Source organism: Glandiceps talaboti, chromosome 20 (assembly GCF_964340395.1).
Source record: "Glandiceps talaboti chromosome 20, keGlaTala1.1, whole genome shotgun sequence".
Classification (NCBI taxonomy): Eukaryota; Metazoa; Hemichordata; class Enteropneusta; family Spengelidae; genus Glandiceps; species Glandiceps talaboti.
Window position 1 is genome coordinate 17,074,276 of NC_135568.1, and position 12,987 is coordinate 17,087,262.

The window sequence follows — 12,987 nt, forward strand, 5'->3', positions numbered from 1 at the left end:
AAAAGTACAGATAAAAAAGAAAACTGTTGATAATGGATCAGAATGAAAAAAAAGTTATGAAATCTCGGTTTCATGTTTTTTACCAAAGGTTGGGCAAAGTGGTAGATATCGAGTCCACCTCCAGCGTTTCATGTAAGACATACAGCAAGGAAGATCGTACGAAGAAAGTGATCCCTGCATATGGTCTTTTCCTTGTCGAGTTTTTGGATTCCATGCCATCAATCCCCGTACTTCACGTGTACCTGTAGGAAAAAGAAATTGAATAGAATATCCCTAATGTGCCAAAAAATCTAATGCTATAAGCCTATAGCACCCTCTGGTGTTCTTTTTACGTGAGGCAAAAGCTTGCATTTTTAATATATAACCTAGTTACCTAAAATAATTAATTATGCAAATTTGTCATTAAAACTGACTGCAAGCTATATCAAATATTTTATAGGACATATCCGCTTTGTTATGGTTAACATATGTACTAAATTATATTGAAATTCAAGTATGCAGTCTTAAAATATAGCCTAATTACCGAAAATAATTAATTATGCAAATTATTCACTAAATCTTCAAACGATATCAACAGCTTTTATAGGAGATATGCACTCTGTTATGTTTAACGTATGTACTAAATTGTATTTAAATTGAAGTATGCAGTCTTGAGATATAGCCTAATTACCGAAAATCATTAATTATGCAAATTATTCATTAACACTGTACGGTACATCAACAAACTTGATAGGACATATGTGTTTCCTTATGGTTAACATATGTACTAAATTATGTTGAATATGAAGTATGCATTCTTAAGATATAGCCTAATTACCAAAAATAATTAATTATGCAAATTATTCGTTAACGCTGTAAGGTACATCAACAAATTTTATAGGACAAATGTATGTTGTTATGTTTAACGAATATACTAAATTATATTGAAATTGAAGTATGCAGTCTTAAGATATTGTTTAATTAGTTGAATTCATTAATATGCAAATTTCTCTAATTAAACATTAACAGATCTGGCTCAAAACCTAATCAGGTCTAGCCATTACGCTAAAGATTATATATTCCACATTTCATTACAATTGAGCCAGCCGATGTTTAGAAAATGATGACACAGACAGACAGACAGACATTCCCCTTTTAATACCTCCCGTACCCTTACGGGAGGTAAAAATGACCACTCACATTTGAAGTATGTGTCCTTTACAAAACACGCTCTGTTTTAATTTCAGAATGTTTATGACAATAACGAGTATGAATTATATAATGATATATTTTTTTAAATTGTAAACAAACCTGGTATTGTGTTGTCCAAAATAAAACCTGTGATGCCAGCGATGAACATTTTTGTAGTCAATAACACGGAAAAGATTTGGTCAATCTCAGAGACTCCTGTATTTTCAGGAAAAAATATCAAAATACAAATAGATTATCAACTAATTTGTTATTTTTATGATCTAGTTCAAGACCATTGACTTGCAAGTGACATATTTAGACATTATTCTCTAATATTTTTCTTTGCTCAGCCGAATACATAATTAAATATATTGAAATCACAATCCAGTCACTTGGTGAATCCATAATTAGGTGTCGTGGTAAAAAGGTTTCACAGGAAACAAATAACAAACCAACAACCAACCAACCAACAAAAAACAAATAAATAAACAAACAAACAAACAAACACAAACAAACAAACAAACAAACAAACAAACAAACAAACAAACAAACAAACAAACAAACAAACAAACAAACAAACAAACAAACAACAACAACAACAACAACAACAAAGGTCACTTCCAAAATGGTAGAAAGTGCCAGTCATGTCTCAATTACGTAAGGAAGATGGTTATTTATCATATTCGGGGAGTTGAAGAATTAAATCCAAAACAAAACCTTCCATAAATGCATGCATACATATTATATTCTAATGTATATTAATTTTTTAGCTCGATATGTGTGCTAATACGCAATACTCTGCTCGTTGTCCTGAGGATGGTGAGCAAAATTTCAAAAATTAAAAAATGTCAGTTATGATTGCTGAAATAACCGTGATGTAAGTCGTCCCTCAAGAATAAAGGTGTGGTATGTATGGTGTCAGTCATTTATGTGATGATTTTCATGGTTTACAATTAGGATACAGTGATATGTTACATAGAACTCCCACCCCCACCCCCCCACCCCACCCACCCACCTCCCTCTATTTTCAGTATCAATTACCATCTTGTTATGCAATACAGGCAAAACGAAAAGGTTCGATAGATATCATCCCAATATGAAATTGCAATATCATCCATGATTACCAATATGTCCTACCTGTGTCTATGGTGTCAGCATTTTCCTTGAAATACTCTGGTATCATCAAACCGGTCACTATGGCAACCCCAAAAATACTTAAATTTCTCGGCATATTCATATTCACATACTGTAGATTTGCTGCACCGACTGCAAAGACCATGCCTGGATGGATGGATAAAGAACGTTTGAGAAATGTATCCCTTTATAAAACAAAAAGACTAATATGTAGGCCACAGTCACTATGATTCAAATATATGTTGATCTTTATTTATCTCTTTGGCCCTGCCTTGACATTACCAATAATTTGTTTACTGTAACAATAAAACACCAAGGAGTGAAAGATTACATTATGATAGATCGGGGGTGGGGGTAAGGGGCAACTGTGTACAAAAATGGTACAGGGGGCTCCTGCGAGACCCCAAACCCAAATTATTCTCATACCAAAAATTAAACAGAAAGACCCTTTCTCAAACCAAATGTATCACAAAAAATAGATACCATGGATTGGTTTGAGTTGTCTCATTTGCAAGAACACGACGCATCGTGGTAATATAGAGTTGTTTTCATCTTATTATCGCCAAAGGTAATAACTACAATCTAGTGTCTAAGAAAGTGTCACAGAAAGTGTCTCAAGAAGACATCAAAACACGACATTGTCAACGGAATCAAACACTGATATGGTTTCCATCAAATCATTATTTTTAATTTACAATTTGTAATACTGACTGGATATCTTATTTTGCTGAAATGTATGCCCTTTCTCATACCTTATGAGCACAAAAAAGACACCTTTCCAGAGGACCCTCCCCGTATGGTCATGATCGTCTATGGGAACCCCCCCCCCCCGTAAAAAAAAATAGAAAACCTAATCACAAGTAGATGGCCTTAGCCACCTTGTGACAGGTAAAAGTCGCTTATTTCGGAAGGGTAAAGTTGCATTTTAACTGCTCAAAATCTATGTTTAGAAAAATCCTTCTCACCAGAGTTGACCCACAAAATTGCCCCAAACACTGGCGGCGGTATGGAGGACATAATGGCTGCAAGTTTACCAAACAATGCAAATGAGAATGTTATTAGACTTGTGTATTGAAATACACGTCGACTGCCGACCTGTGGTAGAAATGAAAAGAAAAATGTGTTTGCAAATAAATGTCTTTGTAATGCTAATACTCCTCAAATACTTTTAGTTGTATCTGACTAAAGGGAGATATGATTTATAAGAAATTGGGGACAACACAATGAATATATTACAAATTGTCTGTGACAATGCAGAAAGTTGCTGGATTCTGACAATTGACCTGGAGGTCAAAGATCAATATTTAATTTAATCCTTATGATATGGTGTAGACAGTTGAATGGATGTATTACAGCTGCACTGGTTTCAACTGGAATGTTTGGGGTTTTTTTGTGTTTAAAAAAAATGTTTTCTTATAAAATAACTTACTTGTAATATCGTATACCCTGAACATTATTGCATCACTTGAGGGTTGTATACACGATAAATGACATCAAATTGATATTTGTGTCCGTACCCAAAAACCAACGCCCTCAACGACGATCATGATTTCATGATGAGTTTCTGTACTGTTAATGGACAATTTCGACCATTTCGATATTTTAACAATTCTTAGCGAATATGTTATTCTTGTCTGTTAGGAAAACGGTACTCCACTTAGAATTAGTCCAGGTTTACCATGGCAACAGATTCAAAACCAAGCTTCTCTTAAATTTACAACTATACAATAGCTACAGATAATATTTACCACTAATTAACAGATACGATGTATTTTTGTAAGTAATTGACCAATTTTAGTGAATATATCTGTGGTTACTTATAATTTATGAAAAAAATCCCAGCTTTTAATGTTTTCTGAGTTATCTAGTAGATCACGATTGCGTACAGCAAATATAGCCGCAATTCAGTCAAAGGTGATATGAACACATGAATATTTATCTGGTTCTGTATCACTTTTAGACATAAATTAAATCTAAATGAAATGGGCCACTCATAATTGCTAAAAAAGTGTCTGTAAAATGCAAGACATGGCTTAGGTTGAAAGTTTACCCTGGAAGCCACGGTGTGGGTCAAAAGTCACCCTCTTACATTTTGCAGAAGGATTTCTTTAAGAGCTCCTCTGCAGTACATGCATAGACTTACCCGTGTTACGACAATGGCACCGATATTTCCAGAGTATGACGTAAGTCCCAGTGAACCCCACATACCAGCTATTATACCAGCAATCCCTTCTGTACAAACACCGCGATTGACAGCATGGGATGGTGGTGATGGTGCGCCACTTAGTTTAGCACATGCATAATAATCACCAATGGACTGTACGGTTGAGACAAGTACACCAAAACACATACCAACTACAGTACCAACACTAAATGTTGGTAAACCCCACCTGACTGTAATGAAATTGCATACATTTAATAAGAAAAGTGCCAGGAACGATGATAACATTTTGAGGCGGGAAGTTATTGTCTTGACCATAATGATGATAGTGGCGGTGATGGTGGTGGTGGTGGTGGGATGACGACAAAGACGACGGATACGACAATATAATGGCCGCAGTGATGGTGATGAGGATTGATGATGACCATGACAATATATATTGCCATGGGTTTTCATTAAATCATAGTTCTTTTTTTGACATTTGTGTTCTAGATTTTTGCAAAAGGAGTGACCACCACCCCACCCCCCTACCCCAACCCCACCCTCCTCCCAGCCCCTTTACCACCTGCATGAAATATACAGACCATTCCTCAAATGCTTGCAATTGTGTGAAAATTAATATTAATGGTGTACTCCTCCAAAAATACTACTAATTTTATGTAAATGTCCACTGGAGTACCTCAATGTTATCATGATACAGAATGAACCAGTCATGGTCTGAAGTCTAGCACTTGAGAAAGAAGACTGACAGATATGCATAATAACCGGATAACTTACATGGAAGAGGGAACCACACCCATGGCATGTCATTCAATAATTTTGTATTCCTGTCAGTTCTGGCTGCGAACGCCGGATCAGTTTTATCGTCCGTAAAAACATTCGTCAAAGTTAAAATATAACAAAAGAACCACGAGATGCACATCGCAAGGAGTATCTGTTATGACATACAAAATAATGATATAACATTTTGTAAATACAAAAACAATGAGAAGGCCTTCATACATCCATAAATCCTGAGATAACTTTTCTCTCTATAACTTTCACGGCACTAGTGTCATGTGTGAGTTCTTGAGTCAGTTGCATTGAACTAAACTAATGCAATGTTAAAGGCATTTGAAAATTATAAGCGAGAACATAGTGAACTGTAGAAACTCTAGAAGTAATATTGTGTTTTTACATTGGAAGGTAATATTACGTATTTGTCTGTCCGTCCGTCCGTCTGCTTGTGTATGTGCATGTGTTTCTGTGTGTCTATCTGTTTGTCTGTCTATCTGTATGTCCCTGACGTATGTGTCTATGAACAAGATATCTCAAAAAGTACTGCTCCAATTATTATGAACGTTGCCACTCGTATATTTCATGGTAATTACAAGGGCAGATATTAGAGTTAAGTACAAAACAAATGCATATCAATGAGTAATTTGCATAAATAAGCAGTAAAATTCTGTAGATATTAATGAGAAATTTTAATTCATACATTCAGCTTTCGCATTTGCCTTTGTCGCCTCGAGATGGCACACCAACTTACCGAGTGTGAAGCTATCAATATATTCGTATATGGCGACAAATATGACTTTTATGCTTGTCAACACAATTATGTATACTTTTGTTGTTGTTGTTGTTGTTGTTGTTGTTGTTGTTGTTGTTGTTGTTGTTGTTGTTAACTAGTTTTATGTGTTTGCTTGCTTAAATGTTTCTTTGTTAGTTTTTGTAATAGTAAGCGCGGAAATATTAATTTACTACATTTAACTTTATTTGTACATGATGAATGATCATGGGTAACCCTTTCTTGGAATATAGTAATATTTTCTCCCTTTTAGATACACGTGTACGATTCGTATTTAGTGTCCACCTCAACTAATTTTGTTTGTATGTCCATGCAAAAGATGTTAACATTCAATAAATGAAATTATCAAAATAATAAACGACTTATGAAATGCGATTCATTTTTATGATGAATGTCAAACGTAGTATGCAAATTACACTCACCGAATAAAGAGCAAATAACCTGGAGTAACCTTTAGTGCAACCAGTGAGTTTACTGAACGTAGGGTATGGAACATTTATGTTACTTAAATATTGGCTGAATAAAAGCACCATTGCCATTGTCCTGAAGATATATAATATGAACATGTATTCACGTGATACTATGAAAGTTTCGAACATTAATTGAAATGATTTTTTTTTTATTTTCTTTCGAATCAGAAAATGAGATATTATCAGAAGAAATCGACTGTAAAAAAATATTCCTCTCCAAGAATTTTGACTGTCATTAATTGTTTCAGTAATTTTGCGTCGCGTAAATAAGCCAAGTTTAATACATTACTATTCACCCCTGGTGACAAAGTTGTGACATTAATGTTTTTCATGATGATCTAACGCTACCGATCATAACCAAGAGAATATTTAGTTTTGTTTGATGAATTTTGTTGAGAACTGTTACTAGTAATTATTTTGTTCTGGAAGTTTTATAACAATCGGCATTGTAAAATAAATGCATCGAGGAAAAGTTGAGACAGATAATGAAATGTAGGTATAACTTACATAAAGGCAATACCCCAGTGTTTACTGGAATCATTCAGAGCTGACGAGGATATGACCAAGCCAATTCAGTGCACATATAGTAGGTGCCACTGTTAAAGGTCCGATAAATCGCAAGAGAAAACCAAAGAATCCACTAAGTCCGAGAAGAGTTTGAAACAAGCCTGCCACTAGAATGGCTCCTTGGAGCTATAGAAGTAAACAAAGATTCTGTCTTTCAAAGTCTACACGAGACATTCAATTTTGTCATAGATGTGTTGATAAAGCGATAATCCTAAAACTCAAAGAGTGCTATGAAGAAGAATGTTTGGTTCTTCACCATGTACCTTGTGAGGAAAAATTCTTTCAGAAAATTATAAAAGTTGATGTTTGTTGTATTGGCTTTAGGCCTTCGTCTGAAATTATCAGGTGTACACCTCAATACCCCCCCCCCCCCCATCCCGTAGAAAGGATGACTAAGACGTTTCTCTTCTTGCTATTTGCACTTGTAGTCTGCTAGACACTCCGAATATTAAATCAAATGTTTCATATGTTTTGGGAGTCCATATCATGTTTGTTATAATTCCTCAACAAACAAAACAATACAAAATAATTCAATCTAGATAGATTTTTCAGTTTTTTGTCAATACTGAACTTAGTATGTTGTTGGAAAGTATAAATCAACAGCTCTGACGGCAATTGAATATATCAATTAGTTTGTTGTGACGCATGCTCAGTGCAGTTCTACAAAACGTCATATCTCTAAGTACGAAATTATAACTATCAATAAAGTAAGTAGTTTACGTTAAAGCTGTACTAACTGCAACTGAAACGATTTCTTAAAACTGTTTGGTTAGATATAAAGACTTACTTGTAATATCATACACCATGAATAGTACTAGTTTTATACCTATTGGTAAACACATTTGCATAGCTATACACTTAATATGGTACAATAAATCCAATCAAAGTTATTATGTGTCCTCACCCAAAAATCTGCGACCCAATGCAATCACGATTTCAACCTGTTACTATACTACTTATGGATAACATCAACCTCTAATTAACATGTACAATGTCTAACTATTTGTATTTTAACAATTTACAGTGAATATATCGTTGATTGTCTGACCGATAAAATAAAACAGTTCAGGCTAGTGCAGCTTTCACTGTAGCCTGAGGTGACACACTGTCTAGACCATAAAGAACTGTTAGTCATACAGAACGTAGGGATCAGTTCAAAACGAGTCATTTGAAGATTTCTTCTGAAGATTGTTTGTGTAATGTTACCTCATTAATTCTGTCCGATGACGTAACGTCTGAGTTTGAAGAATTTCTAGTTCCATTTATTAAGCCAGGCTCTGAAATAAAATTCAAACGTGGGTGATTTCATTCTCAGACTGGTGACCCTCCTGTAGTGTACACACTATACAGTACACAGAAGCTTGTGTAGTGTAGACCATCTGAGCGCCCCCAACCAATGTATTCAGGTTTGTTTCGTTTATGATGTGTATCACAGAATATGGGACTGGAAATATTTTTGTTTGAATTCCAAGTCTAGCTTGTCGACACTGTTGTCATACACAAAACAGGTTTGTGCAATCTCTAAAATTCTAAATTAATGTTTTGAAAATCACCATTGTTATAAAAAGTAATTGTATGTTGAAAATATTACTCAAATGCTATTGGTGGCATATTGACTTCTGTATTAAGGGAGGCGTTCGTCATTTTTTTCGTAAAATCTGACAAAACAATGAACAAAGTTAGTCTGACGTTTTATTTGTCTGAACTAGATATAAAAATAAACGTGGAATCTTCCCAAATAACGTAAAGTCGATCGTATACGCACACACACGCGCGCGCGCTATCCATTTTCCATATAACCAGGTATCCATCCACGTTCCTCCCATTCAATCCACCCATTTATCCCTCTCTCTTACCTGGCAATGTACATTTCCACTGTGGTAGATTCATAATAACCACAGCTGGTATAAAGTAGGCGAAAGCATTACCCTGTACAATTGGTAATCTGTAATAAACGACATAACGTAATTATGTTTGTGTACTTTTATTCAAAAATGATTATTTTCATTTATATGAGTGTGTGTGTCTGTGTGTGTGTCTGTGTCTGTATCTGTGTCTGCATCTGTGTCTGTATCTGTATCTGTGGCTGTGTCTGCATCTGTGTCTGTGTCTGTGTCTGTGTCTGTATCTGTGTCTTTGTCTGTGTCTGTCTGTGTTGTCTGTATGTGTGTGTGTGTGTGTGTGTGTGTGTGTGTGTGTGTGTGTGTGTGTGTGTGTGTGTGTGTGTGTGTGTGTGTGTGATATGCCAGTGCGTGAAAACATTTGTTTCACTGGTACTACGTCTGCTGGGCTAAGATATACACAGTTCGAAAACGCGACACCAACATACCATAATTAAACACTTCAAACTGACATCATTTTGAGTAGATTGACCCCAACAGTACAAGTATTACATAAATACATAACATGAACCTAGTAATACATAAATATATAACTTAAACCTAGTAATACATAAATACATAACTTAAACCTAGTAATACATAAACACATAACTTAAACCTAGTAATACATAAATATATAACTTAAACCTAGTAATACATAAATATATAACTTAAACCTAGTAATATATAAATACATAACTTAAACCTAGTAATATATAAATATATAACTTGGACTTAGTAATACATAAATATATAACTTGGACCTAGTAATACATAAATATATAACTTAAACCTAGTAATACATAAATATATAACTTGGACTTAGTAATACATAAATACATAACTTAAACCTAGTAATACATAAATATATAACTTGGACTTAGTAATGCATAAATATATAACTTGGACCTAGTAATACATAAATATATAACTTAAACCTAGTAATATATAAATACATAACTTAAACCTAGTAATACATAAATATATAACTTGGACTTAGTAATACATAAATATATAACTTGGACCTAGTAATACATAAATATATAACTTAAACCTAGTAATACATAAATACATAACTTGGACTTAGTAATACATAAATATATAACTTGGACTTAGTAACACATAAATACATAACTTGGACCTAGTAATACATAAATACATAACTTAAACCTAGTAATACATAAATATATAACTTGGACTTAGTAATACATAAATATATAACTTGGACCTAGTAATACATAAATATATAACTTAAACCTAGTAATACATAAATACATAACTTGGACTTAGTAATACATAAATATATAACTTGGACTTAGTAACACATAAATACATAACTTGGACCTAGTAATACATAAATACATAACTTAAACCTAGTAATACATAAATATATAACTTAAACCTAGTAATACATAAATATATAACTTGGACTTAGTAACACATAAATACATAACTTGGACCTAGTAATACATAAATACATAACTTAAACCTAGTAATACATAAATATATAACTTGGACTTAGTAATGCATAAATATATAACTTGGACTTAGTAATACATAACTATATAACTTGAACCTAGTAATACATAAATATATAACTTGAACCTAGTAATACATAAATATGTAACTAGGACTTAGTAATATATAAATATATAACTAGACTAAGTAAAACATAAATATATAACTAGGACTTACTAATACATAAATATATAACTTTAACCTAGTAATACATAAATATATAACTAGGACTTAGTAATACATAAATATATAACTTGAACCATAGGCACTTACTTAACATTCGCGTTATATTCATGTGAAAAAATCTTGTGACCCATGACCTATGACGTCAATTTTATATTCATTCCTTACCTTGTACCAAATGTACACTGAAGAAATGTTCCCATAGCTCCAGCAAAACACATGGCACTGAAGAGATGGCTGAACAAAAGTCCTCTGTCTTCATCTGGTACACATAGTATACTCATCACAAGGAACGGCATTATAAGATATCCGCTTATTTCTACCAAACTTTGCTGTAAAATTTGAAGAAAAAAATCAAACAAATACGTTACTTTAACCCAGCGAGTAATTGGAGTAAAACTAGTTTACCGTGACAATCTTTCCTTCTTGAAGATTATCTCACCAGGCAAATATTCAGTCATGTACAAACTATAAGAAAGAGAGTAGCTTGCACATCGACGAGTGTTTGTTTGGTGTGATTTTCGAGTTTTTGAATTTAGATAAGAGGAGAAGAATGGACAAGATGTCTTTATTTATTCAATAAAGAGAGAATTATATACAGCGGATAATCCTAGCCTGAGAAAGAAGAAAAAATAGTTTTATATCACCACACAAATTAGTCAATCGACCATTCAATCAATCGATCGATCAATCAATCAATCACATAATCAATCATTCAATGAATTGATCAATATCACACAAATAATAAGTTTTATTTCACCACAAAAATGTAATAATTCAATCAATCAATCGATCAATCAATGGATCGATCGATCAATCAATTACACGATCACTGTGTTACATTGGCTACCAGTACAACAGCGTGCAGAATTTAAAATTCTCTGCCTAACATTCAAAGTACTTCATGGTTTTGCACCTGGCTACCTTAGTCAGTTACTTACCCATCATAGCTTCAGGCGCGCTTTACGCAGTAACTCACGGAACGAAATTTACTTACACCAACCACTCAGCAATACTGCTTATTATGGTGACAGAGCATTCTCAATTTGTGCCCCACACTTGTGAAATGCTCTGCCATCTTATCTGCAGAGTGTCGCGACATTCCAGGCATTTGAATCAGGTCTTAAGACCTATTTCTTCAATAAGACTTTTGCTTGAGTCTGTTTTTGTGCTCGTTTTTCTGTGCTTTGTAAAGCGCATTGTGATAGTTATATGGAATGCGCTATATAAGAAAATTAGATTAGATTAGATTCAGTGTCAGTGCAAGACTCAATGCAAGACAAAACTGATATCATTCACAACACTGTGAAATAATTCTGGTTTTGTTATTTACAGCCTCTCCCCTTACTTGATTTTAAAACAATGTGAGATCATCATATTCAAATAGAATTAGTGTACGATTTAAAAGGTGTCGCCATAAATAAAAACAATGACAGATAATGACTTCATGTTTTCCATATTAAGGAGCGCTAGCTACTTTCGTGTGCCATGCTGCAGTTTGCAAAATTCACTGGCCATACAGTAGCCTTCACTTGGTCACGATGCTTCAACTTGTATAATTGTATTTAATGCTATAAACATGATAACTCTGGTATAGGAATCGGCCACATTTCTTTTATTCACCTTATTTGTTTTGTTGTTTTGTTGTTTCACCTTTATTACCTTATCTCCACACCCTATTTTAATAAGACTGTACCAAAGTGCTAATGTTGAGCCTAATTTCAAAATACCACTGCTCTGTGTGAAACGTGCAGCTAGCTTGATGCCTATCATGACCCCTAAGTGACCCATGTCACGTGCACGGTGTTCCTGTAGGCTGCGAACAAAAAAAACTGAATCCACAAGATAGCTTTAAATCTCGTCGATGTCTTTGCTCACTTGGAAGCTAGTAAAACAAGTATTTATTCATAGAAGATGCATTGTCACAATTAAGACAACAATAGGTAGGGGATAGAACATGCTCATAATTCTGTGTAAATGCATTGAAAATGACACCTCTCCAAAGGTCATGCAACTCAGTGACTTTCGCCCAGAGGTCGTTCGCCTGACCAGCTATTGTGTCAATACAGTACCAAATTACTGAAGTGAAGTAATAAAAGTCGTCTATTGATCAGCTAAAAAATAAATCATGGTACTACATACCTGAAATCCAAACCCAATACATTCATACCAGGGTGGGGTATCATCTACTGCATACTTCAATCCCGTTTCTTGTCTTTTTACGTCATCGTGGACTTGATCTTGAACATCTTCTTCTCTAGTATTCATTACAGTGGTCAAGTTCTCATCCGGGTCCTTGACCTCATTCAAATCAATGTTATCAGTTTTGGTGTCCAT

The 12,987-nt window shown here is 34.1% G+C and overlaps 1 pseudogene; it reads right to left on the minus strand.

Moving 5' to 3' along the window:
• Window positions 1-11: 11 nt before the first annotated feature.
• LOC144450626 (solute carrier family 23 member 1-like) lies at window positions 12-12,987 on the minus strand (annotated as a pseudogene).